Consider the following 27,911-nt stretch of genomic DNA (forward strand, 5'->3'; position numbering starts at 1 on the left):
TGTCATCCACCTCCAAGCTGTCAGTGAACCTACACTGAGTGCAGAAACCCTTAGCTCATACTTGGCAGGTTGATTGTTTTTTACATCCAGTAACTCAAGGTTCATAGGTTCATAGGTTCATACTAGGCTATCTGCCCGAGGGCATTTACAAGCCTAGCCCATAGTTTTTTTACCTACGCCTACCTTTTAGTATGGGAACTATATATTTTGCTTGCTGCCTCTGTGAGCAGTGTGACACTGAGGTATCCTGAAATTTATCTCTGATCTCCCATCCATTGGTCAAGATTTCTCTTCTCTTGAACAAGGCCAGCGCTCTCTGCGAGGTGCTCTGACAACTAGACACTGACTAACCAGTAGATTATTGACCCAAGGGTGCTGGGATGTATGGTGATCTCACACTGGCCAATAAAGGTACATACTACCCCCCAGCTGTTAGCAATAGTCCTTGACGTAAGTCAGAGTAGGCCAAGTTCTCAACCCACTTATCACTGGCATACCATTTTGGTGATATTAGTCTACATGACCAAATCACCTAGAACCAATTTTTACACTGTTGAGTGGCTAGCCCTGACATGGTGGTCAGTTTGTGATCCATATTCTACACTACAACACTTCCCCCACAGAGCATCATCTAGAGTCTGTGGTGCTGCCCACAACTCCATTCTTAGATGAGTTTGAGATGGAAGCACTCAGCATGTGTTTTGGTAGGTGGAGGAACCCCACACAGACAGAGAGAGAACATGTAAACTTCATGTCTAAGGATGGGAGGTGAAGAGTTTAACCATTATGCCAAGGCTAGCAAGCTTAACTAAGTATGTTGTTGTAAAGCTTTGAACCAAACCTAAAACCAGTTTAAACTTGGGGACATACAGGGTTTTGTGCCAGTTTACAGATTTGAACTGCAATGTATTTGATGAACTTTCACTCTACAGAGGCATGCTGTACCTTAAAGTGCTACTTTGTGTCATTTCTTGTTGTAGCTAAATGAAAAGCCTTGTTCTGTTATTTGCAACAGCACAGAAGGGAAAGTAAAAGTTCTTTAGCTCAAAGTGCATGACTCTATACTACGGTGCATTTTTAATGATACCAGACTACTGTATAACATTAAATTTGAATACTTCATACTAATATGGCATTGTGGACATAACTTTGCAGTAGAGATAATAAGTTTCCTTAGTAATTTCTCCTCTTTCACATCTGCCACCCTTGATAATCTACAAGTGGACATCTACTGGTTCAAATGTCAGTTGCCTGAAGGAAAAGATACCACGGGACAGAATACAGATTACATAGAAAACCATTGCCAGTGTGATAAGTGTGTCTTGGTAGCGATTACTTTGTTGCAAACATATTCCTCCATTTTTTTGTGTTTGTGTGATGGCAGAGTTAGTATATAAACATTTGGGAATGGTTTGCAGTTTATTTCTCTGGCATAACCTTGTTATGCACATTTACATTGTAACAGTCTATGGTCTAAATTGGTCAAAGGTGTCTTGTGGAATGCATATCACAGAGTACATATTACAGAACACATTCTAAAACACCATTATCCTGAAAATGTTTGCACCCTAGATAGGCACTTTTCTATAGCATCTCTTTGAAAACATGAGGAAAAGCTAATTAAAATAAACAAACAAACAGACGACATATGTGCCTAGATGAAAGACATGCACACTTCAACTGTAGCAATTATAGTAATAAATAGAATTATGTATAAACTTTCATAGGCAAAGACACCTGCATGCTATATACAGGACCCAACATTTAATAACCCTAACTCTAATTCTACCTTCAACCTTATCCCCAAGTCTTACCAAAGCCCTCAATTTAACCATAGCCCTAAGCCTAAACTTGAACCTTAACTAAACATTAACTGAAGTGTTTACCCAGAGCATAACTTCAACCTCAAATCTACCCTTAAGCCTAATCTTAAAACCAAACCCCAAATCTACCCTTCATTCTAATAATAAAACCAAAATTTCAGTGCCAGTGCTAACCCTAAAGTCACTAACTTGTACATGCACTTCTGTTATACTCATAAAATGATATTACATGAAAATGCAATGTCTGAATGCTTGCACAAATCAAATTCAAGTAAAAAGGCTGTAACCACACCACTTCTAACCAAACTGCTGGTGGAAAAGTAGCCTAATCTCTCCAAAACATACTGTGGTTTTTGGCTAGAATACCCTACAAATCATAAATCCTTGAAAAGACACAAGAGCTCTTTGTCATCTGATAGCATATGGAAAGTGATATTTTTAGGAGGTGGTCTCTAGTCTTTATTGTTGAGAATTCTAGTTTTTATATTCTGTCTGTCAAATTCTGGCATTCCAACTATAGCATATACAGTTATGTATGTGGAATGCTATCAGTGGAAATCTTTCTCTGGGATACTGCTTATACAATTCTGCAATTAGAATTTTGGCACACAGACACCTGGATTTAGAAATCGGATTTAGAATTATACCTGTATAAATAAATGTTTAAAATTCTATTTGTCAAATTCTTTGTATAAAATTCTGTCTGAAGATTTTTTTGTTAGAATTCTATATGTATAATCTTATGTTTAAAATTCTATCTATACAATTCTGAGTTTAAAACCCTGTACAATATGTAGACGTATATATGTTTAGAATGTTATTTGTAGAACTATGTGCTTATCATTCTATGAAGATAATTCACCCTGTAGAATTCTTTGTTCAATATTTTGACTGCAAACCTATGTGCAAATTTAATCTGCAAGACACTTCCTGTGGAATTCTATATTTAGTATTCTCATGAGAATTATATGTGTATAATTTGTTGCTTAAAATTCTGTCTATAGAATTTTAGGCAAAGAACTCCATATGTAAAATTATCCATCTAGAATCATCTCCATATTATTCTGTGTTTATAGAATTCTATCCATAGAATATTAATCTATAGAATGATTCATAGAATTATCTGCAGAGTTCTGGGTATGACATTTTTATTAATAGCTTAGAACTCAGTGGAAGTATTCTACCTGCAAAATTCTATTTTTTTAATTATAGCCTTATGATTCTAGCTACAAAATTCTGTAGATAGATTTCTGTTCCTAGACTTCTGCTTTCAGAATTTTATCTGCAACATTCTGTTTACAAAATGTTATCCACTGAATATTGTTTTTAGAATTCTGTCTGCAGAATTTCATGTCAAGATATTCTTCTATAGAAGCTGCATAATTCTGTTTTATAATTTAATCTATAGAATTATATGATTAGAATGATATATACTGGGTTATATGTTATAAATTCTTTCTTTTTAGAATTTTGTCTACAATGCACTGAGTTTAGAACCCTGCTGAATTCTTCTTTAGAATTCAATTTGCTGAGGTGTTGATTCTGTATTTAGAGTTTTATAGTAATAACTCTGTGTTGAAATGTTTCTGAAATTGAGTATGTTAAATATTATCTGTAGAAATCTCTGCCCAAAATTCTGTTGACTTCTCTACATAGCATTCAATCCGTGTAATTAATTGCCAAGAATTATATCTGTGGTATTCTGTTTATAATTATAAATGCAAGAGTTCTATGTTTCAATTACTATGAGCAGATTTCAGTTTATAAATTTATATCATACATTTGTTTTAAATTATAGCTATAGAATTTTTTGTCAGTTGTCTGAGCTAAGTATTCTGTGAATAGAATGTGTTTAAAAGTTATGTCTGTACAGTTCTATATTTAGAGTCCTATCTGGAAAATTCTGTATATATTATTCTATCTGTATATCTATGTTTATAATTATGGCTGTATAATTTTGATTTTGAATTTTAGTTATAGAATTTTGTTTGTAGAATTTGATCTGGGGTATTCCCCCATTTAGAATTATGTTTATTGAATGATGTGTTTTCAATTCTATGTCTAGTTAGGTGTCAAAAATTGTAACTGTAGAATTCCATGTTTAGAATTCAATTTGTTGAATTCTTAGTTTAACTCACTCATGCCTATGGCACTTTTTTGCATACTTTCAGTTAATACATATAACTCTTTATGGTATTCAGATCTTTTTTTGTTTCTGGTTTCTTTAACTAAGTGACTTACCAGTTATTAATAGGCAATTTCAACTAAGTGACTTACCAGTTATTAATAGGCAATATTAGACAGGGTAAGATTTATTTACAAAATGACACTAAGATTGTTAATTTAGGATATCCTGCATTCGAGGAATTAATCACTGTTTGCCACTTATTATTTATATTTTCATGTTTATGGTCATACTTTCATAGCTGAGAGACCTACATGCTATTGACCAGTATGGTGTGAAATACCATGGTGAGACATAGGAAAATTCACTATCGATCTCCATTTGTATCACACTGTACTTGAGATATTGCTTGTCCTTTTTTGGTAATTATGAACATAAGCAATATTTCCGTATATACTTAATATTTCAAAAAACAAGTGACTTACAAAGTGCTACATGATATCAGGTGAAACCTTAGATGTTGTTGAGGAAAACTGTCTTTGATATTTACACTTTAAGTTGCACATTTTGAGAGATATTCAATGTTATTTATATTGTTTTTTATAGAATTAAGCATATGATATTGTGTTTCTGTAAAAATCAAAATAATCATGCACTTAGGCAAGAAAATCTTGTTGTGATGTGAAAGTTTATGGCTGGTTAACCAAAGTGTTCTAACAACGTATGTCTATATTGTACATTTTCCAAGATATGACAATTTTTTGTGATTAGAAAAAAATAATTCTGCATTTATGTTAATTAATAATATATCATAGTTTAATGGAAAGACTGTGAATGTACTATTATCACTGCAAAGAACGTCTTAGTGATAATATTGCCATTTGCATAGTTTTAATAGCTTTTATTATTCACAAAATATTCACATTAGTTTAACTGATGCTTTTGAAGTTGGTTTTTCAGAAAATCCTCTAGAACACAAGGATGAGTGTAGGCTTCTATAGATGTGACATTCCACACCACATAGGAGTTAAAGTACTATGTGTAGAACTCCATCTAAAGAACTCTCATCAATGAATTTTGCGTTTAAAATTTAGATATATAATTTTATAGTTAGAATTCTGTATGTAGAATTCTGCATTCAAAATTCTCTGTGAAGAACTCTCTTTGTATTTGGAAAAATTATGTATTTAGAATTATGTTTAAAGAATTCTGTTTTGCAAAATCTTTTGAAAGTAGCTTTGGTTAAAATGTTTTGCTTAAAATTCTATCTTTAGAATTCTTTCCTTAGGACTGCATCTATACCATTTATTTTGGAATTTATTTTGCAAAATTCTGTGCTTGGCATCTTTTCTGTAGAGTTCATAGTTCAGAACATGTTCTGTAGAATATTGTGGTTAGATTTCTGTATGCTATATTTAGTGTTTAGAATTATTACTGGAGATTCTACCTATAGATTTCTTTGTTTAGGTTTTATTTTTAAAAATTCTCTGTTTAGAATTGTATCTGTACTTATCTGCATTTTAATTATGTCTATAGAATTCTGTCTGCAGAATTATGTGTCAAAAATGTGTGTACAATTCTGTCTGTTGAAATCCATGTAAGAATTAATCAATTGAATTCACTGCTTAGAATTCTGTATGAAAAATACTGTGTTTTGAATTCTACCTGAGAAATTCTATGCCAATAATGTTATTTATTTAAGGAAATCTGTGTAAAGAATGCTGCTGTGCAATGCCACCTAGAGAATTATGCATTTAGAGTTCTGTTTGTAAAATGATGTATGCTTGCAGCATTCAAATTAAAGTTTTTGTGTGTAGAATTTAGTGTTTAGTATGGAAACCTACTATTTCTCAAAAGCCAGAGCAAGAATATGAGTTTGCATTTCATCACTTTTAACCTTTTATCTGAGTCTGTGTAGTTTTATAGTTTGTATATGTTTATATGTTTATATAGCTATGTCTACATCTTTATCTATCTATATCTATCTATCTATCTATCTATCTATCTATCTATCTATCTATCTATCTATCTATCTATCTATCTATCTATCTGTCTGTCCATGTATCCATAGTTCAAGTGTGGGGATCTGAACTCTCTTTGGGAGTGCACTGGACCTTATGCAAAAAAGCTTTTTTGTGTGTTTTCTATCCTTGAAAATATCAATGTTTGGAGCACAACCTTTCAAGATTTTATATATTTAGAATTCTTTGTGCAGAATTCTTTGTTAGGAATTACATATGTATAATTCTGATTCTAGAATTATGTCTATAGAATTATGTGTTTAGAACTGGTATCAATAAAGCTCTCTTAGCCATAGAAAATCTCAACATAACTATGGGCAGCATTCAAAGGATTTCTTTCTTCCTGTGCTAAATGCTCAATAAAGGCTTGGTAGTTAGCATGATGGAAAAAATTCTGATTTTAGCATAATGGATGAAATTTTGATTTTGAGAAAAGTAAGGCCACAGAGTGAAACACAGATTTAACCTAATAATCCATATATCTCATTAAAAGGCAATGCTTGTATAAAAACACACACACCCATTCAGATACCCAAACACAATCACAGGCATTCACTACCCCTAAACACACACACACACACACACACACACACACACACACACACACACACACACACACACACACACACACACACACACACACACCAGTAGCATAGCTAGGATAGGGTGAAGGGGACAACAGGCACAAGTGTTATGGGACCCAATCATCAATTTGATCCATCATCAGCTCTATTTAAGAGTAACACCAGGTTATAAAAGCATATTGCATATGTTGTCACACTTAATTATTTTATTTTATCAATAAATATGCAAAACCCTTCCAAGATAAGGCTTCCAAATGTGGAAGAGAGGTGAAGAAGAGAGTACAGGCAGGATGGAGTGGGCGGAGAAGAGTGTCAGGAGTGATTTGTGACAGACGAGTACCAGTAAGAGTGAAAGGGAAGGTCTACAAGAGGATAGTGAGACCAGCTATGTTATATGGGCTGGAGACAGTGGCATTGATAAAAGGGCAGGAGTCAGAGCTTGACGTGGCAGAGTTGAAGATGTTAAGGTTTGCAATGGGTGTGACGAGGATGGACAGGATTAGGAATAAGTATATTAGAGGGTTAGCCCAGGTTGAAAGGTTTGGAGACAAAGCCAGAGAGGAAAGATTATGTTGGTTTGGACATGTGCTGAGGAGGGATGCAGAGTATATTGGGAAAAAGATGCTAAGGATGAAGCTGCCAGTAACAGGAAAAGAGGAAGGCCTAAGATAAGGTTTATGGATGTGGTAAGAGAGGACATGCAGGTGGTTGGTGTGACAGAGCAAGATGCAGAGGACAGGAAGAAATGGAAACAGTTGATCTGCTGTGGCAACCCCTAACAGGAGCAGCCGAAAGAAGAAGAAGTGTGGTAAAACATTCTAAGCTGTCTATCTGTAGAATTCCAATGGTGGAATTTTCCATTTTATGTTCTATCTCAAAATGCTGTATTTAGAATGTTACCAATTGGAATTCCATCAGTTGAATTTTGGGTTTAAATTTTGTCTATAGAATTCTCTGTTTAGCATTCTGCCCATAGACCTCTATCTGTAGAATTTTGTGTTTAAAAATCTATTATGTATTTTCATTTTCCAGATTTAGAACTCTATGTTAATGATTATATCTGTAGAAGTATTTAAAATTCTAACATGATTCTGTCTGTAGAATTCTATCTTCAAAGTGTTTATTTATTTGTTCTTTGAATCATATATTTACAATCTTATCTTAGGAATTCAATACAAGAATTATATGTCATTCTATCTGTATAGCTCCCCTACAGTTGCTCAAGGTGAACTTGTTTGAATGTCAGTGGTACACAACATCCTGATAGATTACTTTGATAGGAGAACACTAAAAAAGTTGACCTTGATATATACATCTAAACAAATTATAATAATGCATAGACTTTGCAAATCTAATTATTTTAGTGCATTGACATTTAACCACGTCTTCAAATCCGTTGATCTTTTTTTCCTTTATGCAACCCTACTGCTTTGTAGCTGGGGTCTAAATGCCCACTCCAGCCACACTGAAAAATCTGCGACCAGTGGATTTTTCCATTTAATTTGTGAATTATGTCAGTAGTAACTACAACACATATTTTCAGCTCCACTAAAGCTAGTTATAAGCCTAAGAATAAGCAGTACTAAATGTAGGGCCTATCAGTGGGCCCACTTCACTGGCCAGGATGTGAGAAACAATAGGCAGAGGTCACTAACAAATATCAAAATGGCTATATAGGTACATAGGTACATTGGCACACTGATTGTCACTAGATTATGTCAAGAGCAGGAGTAGGGCTTTGTATCCTTTTCAGAATGCACTAGGATATGGATATCATTGTCACCAGCATGCAAAAAGACTGTAAAGGGAGTACATCAGTCCCTGCCAGTTTTGTTTACATCATCAGTCTCTGTTAAAATCCAGATTGATCCTTTACTTTACTTTTCTTTGTCTTTGTTATCTGTGGTTAGAGCACTGTTCTCCATGCACCTTTTTTAGACTAATCTTGTCTGGTTAAGTGACTTGCTCAGTGTCACACAGTTAACCAATGGAGTCTGATGGAATCAAACTAGACAAGAAACTGCTTGTTAACAACTCCTTAATTATCTACTCCATTTGTCAGACAAATTTGTTGCTGGTTTTAATATAATGGTTAAATACCTCTTAGATATCTTATCTATCTGAAGTAGTCACATCCATCTTGCCATTGAAGGGCATATCACAAATAAAGTTATAAGGTAATTATAGCAAAACTAAATAAAAATAAAAATAAAAAAGCTGCATTTCAGCATGCATATTTCACACTGCCTCAATGCATTCATGCTATCATGCCATTACGATTAGCAGTGTGGTGATATGATTCTATGGGTAGGTTTACTTGGAGGGAGTCAAAAATGGCATTTGAAATGACCACAAAATATGTATAAAGCCAAGTCACACCAAATACGTGGAACACTCCAGCAACAGTAATATCTAATAAGTAAAAGTAGAGTCAGTAAATATTCTAGTTGTGGAGTGCTTGTTGTGTAACCCTGTTTTTACGTTATGTTACTAGCCACGCCATTTAACAATGCAGAGTGACCACTTTCCCCCAGATGAAACTCAAGCACCAAAATACAGCTATTCCAACTATTCTAAATGCACACAAGAAGTACAGGCTTTTTGCATTTGGAATATTTGTATTTTAAGAGACATAGAACAAATTTAACAATATTTAATTTTCTCCTGTGTGCATATGGAGTTGCCTAGATTGTAAGACTTTAGCGCACAGATCCCCATCATCAGCTTACGCCCTCAACAGACACATATCTGGGAAGGCATTCATGTAGCATCTGCTTTCAAGTCATAATTAAATGTCTTATTTTCACATAAGGCTAACATTTTATTAAAATAAGACTATAGTGACTACTGAACAGCAGTTTCCATTCCTGTAACTTGAGAATGCAATGTAGATGCGGCATTACATTTCACCACTTTGAACATGATCTTTGATGCCTTTAACTTTGCAAATAGCTTATGCAATGCAACAGGTTGAATGACCCTGTCACTTGACCCCTTCATTTGACAATGCACGTTATTCTAGACAAAAGAAAGAGCTGCCAATAGCCCGAAGGTGTGAACAGAAGGTGTGATTCTTCCAATTTAGTTGTACTGCATGCATGACTGCTATGTTACACAGTAACAGACTGTCACAGCTACAGTCAGTGCACAGTGCAAGTATTTTGGTGCTTCTGCACTTTAGGAAATGCACATAGCAGTGTAAATTGCATATGTCTGCTGGTGGCTCTGGGTTGTACGTTTGTTTGTTTGTTTGTTTGTTTGTTTCTCTGTTTGCGTATCTGTCTTTCTGTGTGTGTGTGTGTGTGTGTGTGTGTGTGTGTGTGTGTGTGTGTGTGTGTGTGTGAATATGTGTGTGTGTGTGAATATGTGTGTGTGTATGTACATGTTTATGTGTATGAGAGAGTGTGTGTATGTGTCTTTATTGATGTTTATATAAAATTTATAATTCCAATAAAAAATACTATATCAAGCAATGATTACGCATCCTATATCACTTTTCAAATCTTAGACAGAAGAACTATTTTACAGAACAAAAAAAACCATGCTAACAATCATACCTTTCAAATGCACCTCATTATCAGTCTTAAAAAGTCTGTTCCTCATTGTGAACCACAGCAAAGCAGCAGTGGGGGAAAAAAACAATAACCAAGAAAACTGTCTCCTGGTTTTATTCGAAAGAAATGTCATGTTACAGATATTTATTTATTTTATTTATTTGCAGTTTGATTACCGGGGAAGTCCACTGGGCCGAATTGACCCATTTTCAATGGAGGCCTGGGGAGAAAAGCTCCAAGATGCATTATACAATTTAGATACAACTGATAGTTAATATTAAAGATAATATTATGTAGAATAGTTACTCATAAATGCATTCAATAGCATGCATAGTTAACAAATTCATTTAGCTTGAAGGTAGGTATCATACAGTTTTATTTGAAGAAAACAGATATGTGTTAGGTGTGGAAACAGTTTACATACAAACCTTTTAAGAAAATTTAAATACGCTTTACATACACACATCAGCAGTAGAATGCTATTTACAATATTTACAAGGTTGGGCTGTGTGAGGGTAGCTGTAGAAGTTGTTGAGAGCTTAGAGAGAAGCTATAGATATTGTTGAGAGCTTAGATAGTCTCATAGGAAGATAACTATGAGAGTTGTAGAGCTTGGGAACCAGAGAGAGAACCCCCTTTGATTTGGTTGGGTGAAGGCAGGTACATTTCCATTTAGTGGACAGGTGTTTGAATAGTTGGGTTTTGATGTTTTCGGAGTTTGGTGTGGTTCTTAGTGTGGAGGGAAGGGAATTCCATTTTTTTTCTAGTGAGAAAGATAGAAGTTGGCCAGCCGGACGTTTAGGTTTATGGATAGTAATTAAGTTCTGATTTTCAGATCTGAGAGCTCTGTTGGGTGTATAAGGAGGAAGGATGTTAGTTAGAGTGGGACATTTTGTTGGGTGAAATATGAGTCTATATGCAGTAGTGAGTTGGAGATAGTCTAGGTAGTTTGGGAGTTCTAGGCAATTCAGGGATTGTAGGGTTAGGCAGTGATGGGTGGTATTTTTAGATTTAGAGGCAAATTTAGAGATTTTGTTGTAACAGCTTTCTAGTTTAGAGGTGATAGAGGAGGACAGGTTGGTTAGGAGAGGGGCTTCGTATAATAAGGAAGGAAGAAGATAAGTCAAGGCCAAAGTTTGCCTGGTAGAGTTGGAGAGAAAGTGATTATTCCTCTACCTAGCATAAGTAGCTTTTGGTGGGTTTTCTTAATATTTTGTTGAATATGAATATCAAACTTGAGGTGTTCATCTACAGTAATGCCAACCACTTCTATAGGTGAGTTGGTTTGACTATAGACTTTGAAGTTGTTTTTATCATAGGAGAGGGTCTTTGTGGGAGGGAATAGTAGAATCTTTGATTTATTTGCATTGAGAGAGAGGTGGTTTTGGCCCATCCAGTTTTCAGTTGTTGAGAAGGCAGTTTGAGTTTTAGTCAGCAATTCAGAGAGGTTTGAGGCAGAGCAGACTAAGGTTGAATCGTCTGTGTATTGAATGATTTTAGCATCAGGAATAGCAGTGTGAAAGTTATTGGTGAAGATGTTAAAAAGCAATGGCCCAAGGATGGATCTCTGTGATACGCCAGTTGGGGTAGGTAGGAAGGAAGAGATGGAGTTCTTCCATTTGACTGCTTGTGATCTGTCTGATAGATAGCTGGAGAACCAGGGTAAAGCATTATGTGAGAGATTAAGGTTTGAAAGATGACAGAGAAGGTGCTTGTGGGAAACAGTATCAAAGGCTTTAGACAGATTGAGTAAACAGTAGAAACTAAGTGTCCTGAATCTCGGGCTTGATTGACAGTTTCTAGGAAAGAGAGTAGAGCAGTTATTGTGCTATGGCCTGGATGGAAGCCATGCTGGGTAGGAGAGAGAAGATTGTTTTGGGTCAGGAAAGGCATAAGTTGGAGGTGGATGAATTTTTCTAGGATTTTGGAGATTAGTAAGCACAAAGCAATGGTGCAAAAGTTTGAGATACTAGTATTTTTGCCTCCTTTATGAAGAGGTAGAATATAAGCTGAGTGCCAGAGTTTTTGGACCCATGATTCTTTTATGAAACGGTTAATAATGATGCTGATTGGGAGAGCATTGCCATCAGCAGCACATTTTAGGAAGAAAGAGGGACTATTGTCGGGAACGTTAGAGCAAGGTTTAAGTTTGGACAAAAGTTTTTTTATAAAGTTAGCGGAGATGGGTTTGAGTTCAAACGGATGAGGTGAGATAGAAGGGGTAGAGTGTAGAGCAGTTGGGTTATTATTGGAAAATGTCTTGGTGAGGGTAGTAATAGTTTCTATGAAAAATGAGTTAAATTCAGAGCCTAGTTCGAGGTCAGATTTACTTGGGTCAGGACAGAGATTATTCTTGGAGCCTGGATTGAGGAGTGAGTTTATTGAGTTCCAGAATATTTGGGTTTTTTTATTGTTATTGGACTGAAGTTTGATATAGTAGGATTTTTTGTCTTTGGTGATTAGTTGTTTTGAACGGTTGCAGAGCTGTTTATATTTGAGCAAGGTACTGGCCAGTTTATTGTTTTGGTAAAGCTTCCATAGTTTGTCTCTATGGTGCATAATCTGTTTTGTCTCTTTGGATAGCTAAGGAGCAGTTTTAGTTTTTACCTTTTGTTTCTTAATGGGGCTAGTGAGTTGAAAGTATCAAGGAATACAATTGAAGTATTTTTGTTTATTTAGTTAGTTAGTTCAGTGTTTGGAATTGAGGAATTGGAATTGGAGGAAATAAGACGGTTGGAGGTGGAGTAGACTAGGCAGCCCACACCTTTTATTATTTAGTCAGTCATTCAAGACAAGAAAAAAAAGAAATCCTGGGGGAGAGAAAGGGAGGAGGAGGTTTCGAGATGAGCCAGGAGAGGAGTTTATGGCTATATCCAGGTTGAGGTTTGTTTAAGCTTGATTGATAGTGTTGTACTTTGTAGTACTTGTGTTTGTAGATTAATGAGAAAGGGGTGTTGAGATAGGAGGAAGAGGGTAAGGGAGACTGTTGTTTTATAAAGAAGATAGTACCAGGGTAAAGATGTATATCACCATTGCACTAGGTTGTTGAAGGAGAGATATCCTTTATATCCTTTATGTATATTTAGGCATATGGTTGACAGTGGGTGTAGATTGGGGAAGAGTTTTTGAGAGTAAAAGTTTAGGGTGAAATAAGAGGAGAGAAGTTGGGAAAGTGGAATGGAGTAAGAGTGAGGAGAAAGGTGGTTTCTATGGTAGCTGTCTGGGAGGTTGTATTTGTGGTGCCAGGTAGGTTATATTGGATAATAGTATCAAGGGAATAGGGAGAATTATAGATAAGAGAAATGAGAGAGATAAAAGATAAAGAGAGAGGTGGTATGAAGGATTAAAAAAGAAGAGGGCTTAGAAAGGGGTTGGGTAAGAAGGAGATGTTCCAGAGAAGAGAGGAAAAAGAGGGACTATAATTAATTATTGGGTGGAATACAGAGGAGGTATTGGTGAAGGGCATATACAGAGTGGGGGGAGCAATGAGGGGCTGGCATGCTGAGGGGGGAGAAAGAGGGAGAGATAGGGGGAATGATAGTTAGATGGGAGGTGGTGGAAGGTAGGGTAAGGGGGGGAGACAAAGTGAGGAAACGGGGGTGGGGTGGAACACATAGATGCTGCCACCTAATGGTAGAAGGAGATAGCAAACAGCAGGGATAATTGGACCAGTCTTAGGCTTAAATATATTCTAGGGTAGTGATAACAGGAGTGGGATAGGGCAAACCATCTGCAGTAGGCTGCTAGAATGCGCACACGGGAGGGCAGACTAACTCTATAGATAGTGCATCAAGTCTACATATAATTAGTGTTAAGCAACATACATTTACACAATCTTGTTGAGGGGTCTTCTCAGTAGTATTTTTCTAAGTACCAGGCAAGCTGGCCAATTCAATGTGTCTTCAGGTGATGGCCAGAGGTATTCCTTTTGCATTTAAAGCAGGTAGGGAGCACCCGGGATGGATTACTGTACAGGAGAGGGAGACAACATTGAGTTAGTTAATATTGCAGATGTAGAGGGGAAAGGTAGCAGGTAAGGGATGTTTAGAGAAGAAGGGAGGGTGTAACAAAGCACAGTAGTAGAGAGAGGCTATGGTTAGATAAGACTGGAGCAAGTATGTAGAGAAAGATTAGGTTTAGGGGATTAACAATGGAAAGCAACATACATTATGCTATCTACAATACAAGTTAGATAATATAGGTTCCATTAAATAGAACAAAACATTCATTCAGCAGTTCAGCATGCTATCAGTGACCCTAGTCCATTGGAGAGGACAGGGTTATACAGCAGTAGAGCCAAATATAAGCAGCAGAAAGCAAGTAATTTTTTATTACTTTTAATTAATTAAGAAAATAGACTTCATCAGAACCTGAGACCCTCCCCTCTCAAGATATTTAAATATCCCAAATCAATAATTTGATTAAAAGTTCATCAAGCTTAAAAAATAGTATTTGAAATCAAATATAAATTAAAAATATTATTAAATTAAATACATATTTATATGTTTATACAGATTTACATGTTTATAGCAATACAAAGATTCAAATAAATACAATAGCTTAATCATTTCATAAAAATACATTAAAAATATAAAATAATTCAAAAAATTTGTTAACTAAATATCATCATAAAATGCTAAAATCAATCATTGCAACACAAATATCAATTTCTTGTTATTTATCGGTTGTGAAAATATAAATATAATTTAACGTTTAGTATAATAAGTTATTTCCTGACCTATTACAAAATGAAAGCAGACCACAAAAAAATGGCCTAAGGAAAAAAAGAATAACTCAGAATTTTAGGACTACTTATTGCTGACATATTCATTAAGCCTAGGGGGCAGTCATTGTATTTAGTTTCAATTGCCAGGGTGACTCCTTGTACTCAATTAAAGTCTCCCATGTGTCAACATTGGGTTCTCAATGACTTTTTTCAATACAGCAAATCCAAACTTCATATAATTAATACACCAAATAGAATGTATAAACAATGCATGTTTGTCATTTCTTTTACTAATGTCATAATTGTGCTCAAAAGTTTAATTAATTATTCAAACTTTTTTCCCCTACATAGAAAGCACAGTTACAACCATTCACTAACTTAAGGGCTTTTTCATGGCCAACAGTTACATTAGATGCATTTACTAGTCCCTGTGATATTTATTTATTTATTTATTTATTTGACATTTGTCACTGGGAAAGTCCTACTGGGAAAGAGTTCTTTTTCAGACGAGGCCTGGGGAGAAATTCTCCAGAATTACATTAGTAAGGTGAACTTTTACATAACAATTGAGATACAGCATAACCCAATAAAGATAAAATCAGCACTGGCAAAATACAAAATTCATTTGGTAAATGAATAGTAAGCAAGATAAATTATCGTAAAAAGAAATCTTTCTGGGTGTACAGCATGCTATTTACAATATAATTCAGATGTAGTTATGTGAAGGGGAAGAATATTGTAAGGAGAGGAAAAGGAGGGAGAGGGTGGTAGATACGGATTACAGGCGGAAAGGGTAGGAAAATGTACAGCATCATGAGTTGTCTTCTTGCTTTTTAGCTGGGTTTTCTAGCATATTTTAGAATATGACTCCTTTTGTGTATGAATCATAGCTGTTCACCCAAGACTTCATACAGTCTATTATCAAATTTAAAAATACGCCAGTTCTTTAAAATAATATTTTTTGATCATACATGCCAAGGGATGGTACTGAAGTACCAATGTCCTAACTGCATGTGAACAAAGAAAATAGTTTGTGCTTATTGAGCATTATGTACTTTTCAATAACTTGCTGTAAAGTAAAGCAGACTACCTGAAATTACTTACCTTAAATATAAGCCTATGGAATTTTGCTAAACCTATTTCTTAAATTCATCTTTCAGCTTTTCTAAAAAAATGATATAGATTTCATTAATATGTTTCTAATGAAATTGTTCTTCTCAAATCTTTTATAAATTGGGATTATTAATTTTCTGTTCATGACTCAGGAAATATTTCACCCCTGTCCAGATTTCTCCTACTTAGTATGAATACCACCTTGGGACTCCCCTGAAAAGAGACCATTGGCCAGTAAGCCTAACTTGGACAATAAAGTGTAAATAAGTAAATTAAATAATTCTTAGTATAATTTCTAAATTCTGAATTTAAGATTTCTTTTTCTAGATAACAAAACCTTGGTCTACTCTATCTTCAAGCAGCTACCTGATTTGACCACAGGCAAGACTTAGAAAGGTTACAGTGATTTGTGTGTCTAATATAAATAGTGAAGTAATCATTTCTGATTTAGAGACTGCCTTACCATGCTTCTGTACCATGAAGAGGTGCAGCATCATGGTGGGTTGTCTCCACAGCCTATCAGAAATGCAAATGAGGTATTCCAAGGGAACAGCCTATGCTATTCATCTGATCATGTTAGAGATAAGTGCTGGAGAGTTTGGCATATGGGTACAGTTGGGGTTGTGTGAACATATGTGTGTATGCATATCGCTGTGCAGTGGGGTGTGCACGTGTGTGTGTGTGTGTGTGTGTGTGTGTGTGTGTGTGTGTGTGTGTGTGTATGTGTGTGTGTGTACACATGCTGACATCTGCCTGGGAAGTTGCAGGACAGAGATTAGTTAGGGATATGAAGAGATGTGTTTGTGTGTGTGTAGTGCATGTGTGTGTGTGTGTGTGTGTGTGTGTGTGTGTGTGTGTGTGTGTCTATGTGTGTGTGTGTATATGTGTGTGTGTGTGTGTGTGTGTGTGTGTGTGTGTGTGTGTGTGTGTGTGTGTGTGTGTGTGTGTGTGTGTGTGTGTGTGTGTGTGTGTGTGTGTGTATGTGGGGAGGGTTGTCACACCTCCCTGGTCCCCTAGACTAATGAACAAATCCTGCAATATTGGGGCGTGAGGAGCACTCTGCTCCTGAGATACTCTTCACTTTGTGCCTTAAAGGCTTTTAAAAGAAGACGAACATTTTGATGCATAAAATATTTGGTTTGAGAGGAATACTAGTCATCAGGGATTTGCCTTTTTATTGTGCCTTAAACACATTTAAAAATTATTTTGCAGCACACAAAATATGGATAAGGGGGAGTGGTAGACAACAGAGATACAGTTTATATTGTGACATTATGGCACTTAAAAAAATTCAAGGCATCTGCTGACAGCACTGAGCACTACAGTAAGATTCAAGCCATCTACCCACAGCACTGAGCACTACAGTAAGTTTCAAACCATCTACCTTCAGCACTGAGCACTACAGTAAGATTCAAACCATCTACCTTCAGCACTGAGCACAACAGTAAGATTCAAACCATCTACCTTCAGCATTGAGCAATACAGTTTTGAGGCACAAGCAATAAATGCTGTTATGCAGAATCAGGCTAATTTAAAAAGGATAATAGTCAGCGAATGTATAGAAATTAGGTCACTCAAACAACTTAAACATTTCAAATCAGCTACTAAAGAATTCTTAATAAGTCGCTGGTCTTGTCACTGTATTCACCCTCCATAAACATCCTTTCTATTCCAATACAATTTCACTACCTGCTCACTGCTTTTTACCTCTGTTTTCTCTTCTTATCTGCTAGCCTTCTTAACTAGCCTATTATCTGGGTTTTTTTTTAAACCTAAAAGGTAAAGTCCTTAGACTAATATATAATTTATATATCTCTGATTTCTCTCTTCAATCCTGATGTATGCTAGCAGAAACTGATACTATGTATTTTTTTCCTCTTCCTGTATTGTTAAAATTGTTTTCTGACATTGTGTTTTTGCTTCTATTTAAATATTTTCTGTATAATTTTGAAGCCTTTCTGCTTATTGCATTTGTAATCTTGCATTGTAAAATTAGTGCGTTTTTTTTCTCCCAGGGCCTCTGCTGAAAAAGGGTTATCAGCTCAGTTGGACGAACCCAGTCAACAAATGTAAAATAAATAAATAATACATAATAAATGTCAGGGCAAAGCAATTGTAAAAAAATGGCTTAGAATGAAAATATTGTTTTTTCACACATGCACTGGTACAGATGAATAATAGGTCTCCTGTATAGCGTAGTACAAGATTTATTATGGGAATACTTCTGTGATGTTTTGTGGATGGTGTATGACATTTCTAGGCTTTATGTGTGACTTACTATGAGAAAGAATGTAGGATATGTACAGAAACACCTGCCTAATGAAATTTTGAAGCTTTGATTCCCAAGAGATAAAGAGTCCCTACAAGCAAATAATTAATGTGATTGCAATGAATGACCCCTTTGCTCAATTTAGCCTGAGCCTAGCAACTCATAAGTAATCAGTTTATCACCAATATATAATACTGGATGCAGGATATCTAATCGTTGCATTTTTACTGTGATATATGCCAGTGTCATATGTCTGTAATGCTGCTAATCTGTAACTAATGTAATTTATTCTAGTTTAGACCATAATAACACTTTTATTATTTAATAAGACTGATTGTAAATACTTAATTAGATAAATAAATAATGTTTACAGCTAGACTGTCAGTTTTAAGTTCATTACTAAACTTACATGCATTAAATCCACAAATGCTTTTAGTGATGTACAGTATTCTGCTTAAATGCAGTTTTGAGACCTACTAAAACATATTTGGATTAGTTTATGCATGTCAACAAATAAATAAATAAAGTAATAGAAATGCATTCAGTCAAATAGACACAGAAATAAAAGAACAGTTTTTCAAAAATACAGGAACTAACATTTATGTCTGTTTTATGTACATATAACAAAATTATGTTGTATCAAGAAATAATTTTTTTTGTATCCATGCTTTTCTTTCAAATGAATGTTTCAGAAACTAAGCCCTAACAAAATTTCCTAGGGAATAATAATAAACAAGGACCAGAGTATACTAAACTTACTCTCTAAGGAAAACTCTTGACTTGTTATAAAAATGTCCCAGAAGAGAAAGAAATATCAGACTAAACTTTCATTAAAATACAGTGTAATGACTTTGTCAGTATTACTCACCACCAATATACTGCATTCTTGTGTATAGTTAATTTAATCAGAATAAGAATGATCAAGTTTTTCAACTAATGATGCAAAAAAAAAAAATCAAAAGACTTCCATAGTAAATCTTATGATAATAATTCGTAGTAAATTTTCCATTGCTTACATGATTGAAATGTATTGGTTAAACACGCATATGTCTCCAAATAGAATGTAAGGCTCAAGGAAAAATGATTACGTTGGTTCACAACCATGTCCCAAGACTCGCACTCCATGTTCCTAAGCACCCTGGAGAATATTAGGGTCCAACCTAACACTCTCTTACTAGGCGACTTTAACTACCCCTCCATAAACTGGGTAAACTACTCATGTGCCAATACACTTGCCCGATGTTTCCTGGAGTTCATTAATTACAATGCCCTGGACCAGCTCGTTCTTACCCCCACTAGAGGTAGCAACATCCTTGACCTGGTTATTACTAACATGGGTGAATGTTGCTTTACACCAATAGTCAGCTCCTCCCTGGTTAGAGCCGACCACAAACTAATCACCTTGGAAATCCACATGCTTCCCACCCCCCAGAAAAGGTAACCACCATGAAAAACTTCTCCAAAGCTAACTTTAGGATCCTAAAAACAGAGGTGGCTAACTTCACGGCACTCATGCAAATGGAGAATAGTTTCATGACTGCAGAATCATACACCAATGCACTGTACGAACACATACACAAATCCATGGATCTCGCCATACCCAATAAAACCAAGACATTCTCCTCCAAAAAAGGTGGTCCTTGCCATAAACAAACTCTACAAGAGAAGGAGGAAACTGATGTGGAATAAGGTGAAGTCCCAAGACTGGAAAAACTCCCTTATCTGCCTCAACAAAAAGTTGAGAGCCCTCATCAAATCCTCTAAAGCTAGGTATGAAAACAGAATTGCAGCAGATTGTAAAGACAAACACAAGGCCTTCTATAGTTATGTAAAGAATCTCCAAGGCAATACCCAGATTTGCTCTGAACTACTGCACAATGGTACTTCCTATACTGAGCCAACAGATATTGCCAATATAGTGGCCGACAGATTCAGTGCCAACTTTACCCCCCCCTCTCTCCCCCAAAGGACCAATCACAATATCAGTAGATTGCCAGGCACCCAATATTACTGCTGCACAGGTTAAAACAGCACTGTCCAAGGCCAAGAATACAGCTTCTATGGGATCTGACAGTATCCCTGGTTGTGTTCTATATGAACAACAGAGTGAACGTGCACCTCACCTGTGTGGTCTATCCAATCACAGCCTCACCTCATGCTTTATCCCTGCTGAATGGTGCACTGCTACAATTATCCCTATCCACAAAGGAGGAGTGACTGCAAACCCTGGGAACTATTGCCCCATTAGCCTGATGAGTCTGATATGCAAAGCAATGGAACACATCATGATGGACCTAATAAACAAGGATATAGGGAATCTCCAAACTCTGGATCCCACACAATTTGATTTTGTGAAGGGTAGATCATGCTTGCTCAACTTGGCTGACTTCTTTGAGTCAGTCACCAGAGCTGTGGATGAAGGCAAGGTGGTTCATACAGCCTACCTTGATCTGGCCAAGGATTCTGATGCCATTCTTCACTCAGGAATCATAGAAAAATGTACTAAGCTTGGCATCAACCCCTATATCACTAGGTGGTTTGCAAACTGGCTCAAAGATAGAACCCACAGTGTGAAAGTAGCTGACTCCAAGTCAGACTGCTGATTAGTCATGAGTGGAGTCTCACAGGGTTCGGTCCTAGGTCCTCTCCTGTTTGGTATCTACTTCTCTGAAGTCCAGGTCAACATGACGGGACTTTGGCTGACACAGTTCACAGATGATTGCAAGTTGAGATCTATTATTAACTCCCCAAGTGATGTTGACATCCCACAAAATGGCTTCACTGTGACCAACGACTGGTGTCAGAACCATGGCCTTAAGCTGAATGCCAAATAATGTGTCGTCATCCCCTTTGGGAAAAACCCAGTTCCCATGAATTACCACATTGATGGTAGTCCACTGAATACAGAAGACTTTATAAGAAATCTGGGAACACAGGTTGACAGCAACCTCTCTTTTGATGACCTCATTGCCGCAGTGGTCAGAAAGTCCTTCTGTGTGGCACATCTTATTACTAAGGGTTTTGCATCCAGGAAGAAAGCAGTCATTGTCTCCCTCTACTTTTCCTTCATTAGGCCAATCATCGAGTACAATACCCCATTTGGCATGTACCTCACTAGACACCTGCAACAACTGGAGAGGCCGCAAAAGTGCCTCACAAAGAGGATTCTAGGCCTTAAACACTTGTCCTATATGGACAGAATCAAAAAACTCCAACTGTTCTCTGCTTCATATCGCCTACTTAGAGGCAATCTCTGCTTGATTTACAAAGCCATGTCTGACCCAGCTCTGTTAGAAATGCTACAGCTAAAGAAATCCCAATCCCTCCACATCACACACTCCAGAGACCTCATCCTCATTACCACAATTAACAGAACATGCTGGAGGGACAGGTTCATAACCCAGAGACTGCCCATGCTATGGAACAGATTTCCCATACATGTCAAGCAGAGCACCTCACTGACCCTCTTCAAGAGAAATCTTGATGAGTGGATGGGAAGCAGAAAATTCACCCCAGGGATCACTCCAGTGGCTCTACTCGACAGAGGCCCTGGGAACTAAAGTCGGGTTGCACTATGCCAGGGTAATCATATGGCTAGGCTTGTAAAGGCCCCAGGGCCATTAGCCTAGTACACACCTATGAACCTATGAACATAAAAGAGTGAATCGGAAAGCAGAACCCCAGTAACAATAACAGAGCAGTTTATTTCATTTTATTATACTTTTACAAGTATAGATTTTAAAGAGACCTTTCATTCACATATGCACAAATTACACAAAATGGGGAAATAATGCAATATGAAGACACAATGACTTCTAAATTCCAAAACATTTTTCAATGGGGTCAATGCCCTAATCCAAAGCTGCAGATACTCAAATATGATCATTGGTTCAAAAATAAACCTTGTGGATCTAATTTGTTAATGTGGAATTACTGAAGCTGTCTGTGCCAAATGCATGGTTCCATTGCACTAAAAGATGATGGCTCATGCTGGCAAACACCACTTGTGAAGACTGATATCCTGTACACAGTACTTATTTATCAAGCTTTCATGTAAAAAAGACAAGTAAATTGCCAGGCATAACACATCTGGGTCATGCCCTTTTTCTCCACAAGGTGCACAAAGCATGCATTTGCTGCCAATGTGCTGTATTTTTTGTAATGGTGCAATGAGCACCACTTGAAGGAAAGGATCCTGGCCACTGACCTCAGAAATACACAGAAAGAGTGCTACAGTTGCAGCATGCATGGCTATATTCCAGAATCCACATTCGGATTTTCCATGGGATTGCTTTTTTGAATAATAAGAACAAGAGCATGATAGAATCAGATAATACACACACACATTGGTGGCTGATGCAGCAGTAAGTATACATAGATTCCCAACCCATCAAAAACACTAGAATAAGTATACCCTCATGTTCCAACATTGCACAATAGTATAGGTAAGGTAGGAATCGCTCTCACTGCATTGTTTGATGACCCCATAGTGCAGTAACTGCTATGCCACTGAGTAAACCACTCATTGAAAACACACACAAAAACTTTCTACTTACATAACCCTCACCTAGATGCTTAAGCATGCAAGTATATGAGGGTTGCAGTGTAACATTTAAAAAAATAGTTGTTCAAACTAGAACTCATCAGTAAGTAAAACCTCCTTATTCCTTTTACGAATGTGTCAGTTGACACACTAGTAGTAGCCCATTTGGATGTAATGGGTGTAACAAACTTTGAAATGTGAACTCTGTATCTCAGTGAATGAATGCATGTGCAGTATTGGGAGTGTTACCCCATAAATAGACAAATTAGTGCTTTAGTTTTACATATTGTCAAGACTGTGTCCAGTGCAGCCCTAGTAACACTTTTTATATGTACCGACATCAGATCAATAGTGGCCATATGCAACCTATGAATACCATATACACAGTCCCATTGCCCATTTCCCTATCTTACTGCATCAGATTCCTAAAGTGGTTGAATGCTAGTGACACACCTTATGCATAAGTAAGACACTGATTCTGTTAATGTATATTGTGGAGGATCTCAGAATCCTTGCCACCCTCCTATTGCACTACATTTTCAGTTTAGAAGCATAAAACTGATCATAATTATACTGATGCATTTTAAAAGGTGAATGAGGCCCATTTATACAGTGTGATATAGTATCTCATTATGTGCTACTAGCATTTTCCAGCCACCTCTGGCAGTGACAATAAAAATGATCCATAATCAGAATAGCCACAGTCACCCATATACTGTTCTCTACTTGTGGCAGTTCTATATGCTGATATGATCTAATGAGCAATGTGGTGACTTGCAGATGCTCATTTAGTCTGGCCAGACTATCCACTAAATATAGGCATTCATGATATTTTTTTCTGCTGCAGTTTTCTGTGATCCATTTGTCTTGATGGTAGGGAGGTAAGTGACATCTTCATCTTCCATTGAGATATTATGTCCTAATACTGCCTACATATTATGCATGTACTCTTCATCGTCAGTTAATTTGGTCAAATGTATCTTCACAACATTGGGGATATGTGGTTTGGAATCTGGCCTGGAATCTACATTATCTGAACTGGTATCTACATAGAACACAATTTATATTTGAATCTGGTAATTGACATGTGATTCTGAATGATTATCTCAAGCATAACAAATTTTTAATTTAAAAATTGGTAAGATGTATAAATTCTCCAAGAATAAATCTTATAACAACATTATAAGAGGAAATCAGATTTTAATTGATTCCAGATGAGCAGTGTAGGCCATGTCTTAGCAGCAGTGAGAAGTCACTTGTATCTCTCCTTTATGCACAGCAGTCCTTAAAACAGCCAGATAATCATTTTGGCTTGACCTGTTGAGCCTAAATATCTTACTTTGCAATGATTTGATGCCCCACTGAAGGACTAACTAAATATGTGGCATTTCCTTGAGTCCAGAAACCATTCATGTAGGCCATTCTTGTTTCTTGGACTATGCTGTGTAATGCAGCCTTGAGGATTGAGCTATAGCTGATTGATCAAATAACATCCAGAGGACTGATTCCTTATTGTTACCCTTGCCTTCACTTCCACCTCAGACTGCACATGGATCATTAAGTATTCCACTGCTTGTGTAGTATGACAGTCCCCCCTTGAAATTATGCTCTTCTCTGAAAGCAATCGACATGACCTTTCTTATCCATATAATTTATAGATACCATGCAGTGTTTGTATCTTAAATTACACACAACTGAATGACTATGATTGCTCTTAATGCATTTTTCTTCATACTTAAGTTATTGCAATTGCTTCTAATGCATTTCAGTATTAATGGGCTTGTAATTTGTTAGTAATATTATTTTTTATGTTATGTTAATTACTTGGTAAACTTTAAGACTACCAACATTATACTTCTTTAGTTTATTATGTTTTTGGTTTGACCTGAACTGACTCAGGCACCTGGTCATTTTGGGATGCAGTTGTTCCATGACCAGAACTCTTGCTTCTTGCATTTTGTTATACCATGCTATCATTCAGCACATGCTGATTAAATAGTTTATGAAGGTGCTGTCCGTATCCGTCCTTTAATGAACTCTTCTCTTGTTATGCATTTGAAGCTTATGTCTTATAGGTTCATAGGTTCATAGGTTCATACTAGGCTATCTGCCCGAGGGCATTTACAAACCTAGCCCATAGTTTTGTGGCTTACGCCACCCCTTTAGTATGGGGAACTATACCCATTATTTTGCTGTGTCTCTGTCGAGCAGTGACACTGAGGTAATCCCTGGGGTATATCTGCAATATCCCATCCATTGGTTAAGATTTCTCTTGAACAAGGCCAGCGAGGTGCTCTGCCTCACATATACCGGGATTTTATTCCACAGCATAGGGAGTCTTTGGGTGATGAATCTATCCCTCCAGCACGTCCTATTAATAGCCGTGTCGAGGTTTAAGTCTCCCGCCCTTGTGGCTCTGACGGATCTAGATTTTTTGAGGTGAAGCATATTCATCAAATCTGGGTTTGACATGGCCTTGTATGTTAGGCAAAGGTCACCTCTGAGCAAGCGGTGGCGACTGAATAGAGCTGGAGTTCTTTCAGTCGGGCAGCATAGGACAGATGTTTGAGACCCTCTATCCTTTTGGTGAGGAACTTTTGTGGCCTCTCCAGCTGCTGCAAGTGTCGGGTCAGATACATTCCGAATGGGGCATTGTACTCAATCATTGGTCTGATGAGTGATGAGTATAGGGAGACTATGACCTCCCTTGATCTAGATGAGAATCCCTTCACGATAAGGTGGGCAATGTAGAAGGTCTTCCTAACTACTTTAGCTACATGGGTGTCGAATGACAGACTACTATCAACCTGGGTCCCCAGATCCCTGATAACTTCTTCTGTGCTCAGTGGATTGCCACCTATTTGGTAGCTAGGGGTAACCTTGTTTTTCCCGAAGGGTATGACTATGCATTTTTTGGCATTTAACTTTAGGCCATGGCTCTGGAACCAGTTATCCGTTTCTGTGAGACCCTTCTGAAGGATATCTGTGTCAGATGTGTTTTCTACTATGGCGCCCAGTTTGCAGTCATCTGCAAACTTTGTCAGCCATAACCCTCCTGTGTTTGCTTGTACTTCGGAAAAGTAGATGCCAAACAAGAGTGGGCCCAGGTCTGATTGACTTATATACCATAGAGCTTTCTGGCTAAGCTTTATTATGATATACTTTTTCTGGTGGCTATTACATTTATTGCATGTCTTTTATGGAGTAGTTCAATTCCACAACAGATATTGATTGAAACTGAAGCTGCTGATTTAGTATAGTTGTATATAAAGTCATTGAATAATTCAGTGTTGGGGCAGGTATGTATCTTTTTCACCAAAGATGCAGGTACCTTAGAGATGATTATTATTACTGTTATCTCAGTACAGGTGGCACAATCCCTTGGTATAATTATTTTTTTGTTTATTTGCATGCTTATTTTCAGTGACTGCAGAGGAAGGGTCTAAAGTTTTATTTATAGCACCAGCACGTCACAGTACCATTTGAAGCTTGCTGCTTTTGACATATGTATATATCTACTTCTACCTGTATATATACAGTATACTTATATATATATATATATATATATATATATATATATATATATATGTATCTATATATATGTGTATATGCATGTATATACCTTTCATCCAGTAATAAAAATTACATTTGCGGCACTTGAAAGGTATTTTTCCCCCCTGGTACAATAGCACTAACTTTGCTTTGAGAAGAAGAATTTGATTAATTGAGCTTCAAGGTATCATTTGTAGGGAATTTTATTTGATTTTTCCATAAAGATCTGGTATGTGTCAAACTAATCCACATTTTCTCCACAAGATGACTTTAGAGTGTTTAATCAGACATTCCACTCAACCGGCCTGTATTCCTTCCATGGCAGGAGTCCAACAACGGTAATCGGTACCTGTATTACGCTATACTTGCATTACCAATAAAGCCCATTTCTTTTTTTATTTTTTTGCTCTTATCACTCATAGCTTGTCTATAGTTAGCAAAATCATCATTCTTATTTTAAACACTCAACATTAATTATTATTTAAATTGCCTTTCATCCTCTCTCATTATCTATACAGTTTAATTTACTTTCGGACACATTTTCATTTCCAAACCTAACTGAGCATTCTTTTTCTTTATTTTTTACACTCTTTCAACCTTCTTTAAACTCATTGTTCAGTTAACTAATTCTAACTGTAACGACTATTTTACGTAAAAGTAACATTAATACAGCTTCCTGCATAGCTCATTTATCATATGGTGTGCCATCTGTGTGGTATGTATATGTTCTTCCAATATTCTGATACATTTTTGACAATCTCTTGTTAGTTTCATGTCTCACTCCAAATGGTTGCTGAAAACTTGTTTTTTATCTGTGCAATTCATTCATCTGTAAACCTGTCAGTTTGCCTATCTATCCATCTATCTATCTATCTGATTACAGATTTGTTCAGATAAGTTGTTGCCCATGCTCAGTGCAGAGATTGAAAGAAAAAAAATATCTGAACAAGAAAAACTTACACATCATATATATTTAGCTGTGTTGGCAAAGTTGATGATACTGTAACATTTGACATTTAAGAAAATATTTGATGTATTGACATTTCAGTAATCATTCTAATATTTGCATTATAAAAACATATCGTGAAGAGGTGATACAAGTAGTTTAAGTTCAGAATATGTATCCATGTACAGATTTTAAATTATAGTTTTCTATTTGCTTTTAAGATAGCTTTCAACAACTTACATTTAAATGCAGGCCAATATCTATCCTTCCCACTCTGGCAAAACAAAATAAAATGCTACTAGCTATGGATGGAGGTCAGTAAATCATGCCTCAATTTCTCAATCATTCTTCAAAAAGGAGAATTACAATGATCCACACTTGCTCAAGTACTATTCTCCAGCTTTATACATGTATTCCCTTTGACCTACATCATCTCCTCCTTCTCCTGTTTGAACATGACATGGTACTATTTCATATAAGCTCAGTACTAAACTTCCAGAAGGAACTGTAGGTAGATTTCCTAGACCTAAGCCAATGAATCTCTAACAAAATCCTCCTTCTCCCCTCCAACAAATCCAAAACTATTATTTTTGATGCCAAACAGAAACTAAACAAAAAAAAAAACAAATAGAAAACCCCCCATAAAACTCTGTAT

This window comes from Protopterus annectens, chromosome 5.part0, assembly GCF_019279795.1.
Source record: "Protopterus annectens isolate FY-2018-M chromosome 5.part0, PAN1.0, whole genome shotgun sequence".
Lineage (NCBI taxonomy): Eukaryota > Metazoa > Chordata > Ceratodontiformes > Protopteridae > Protopterus > Protopterus annectens.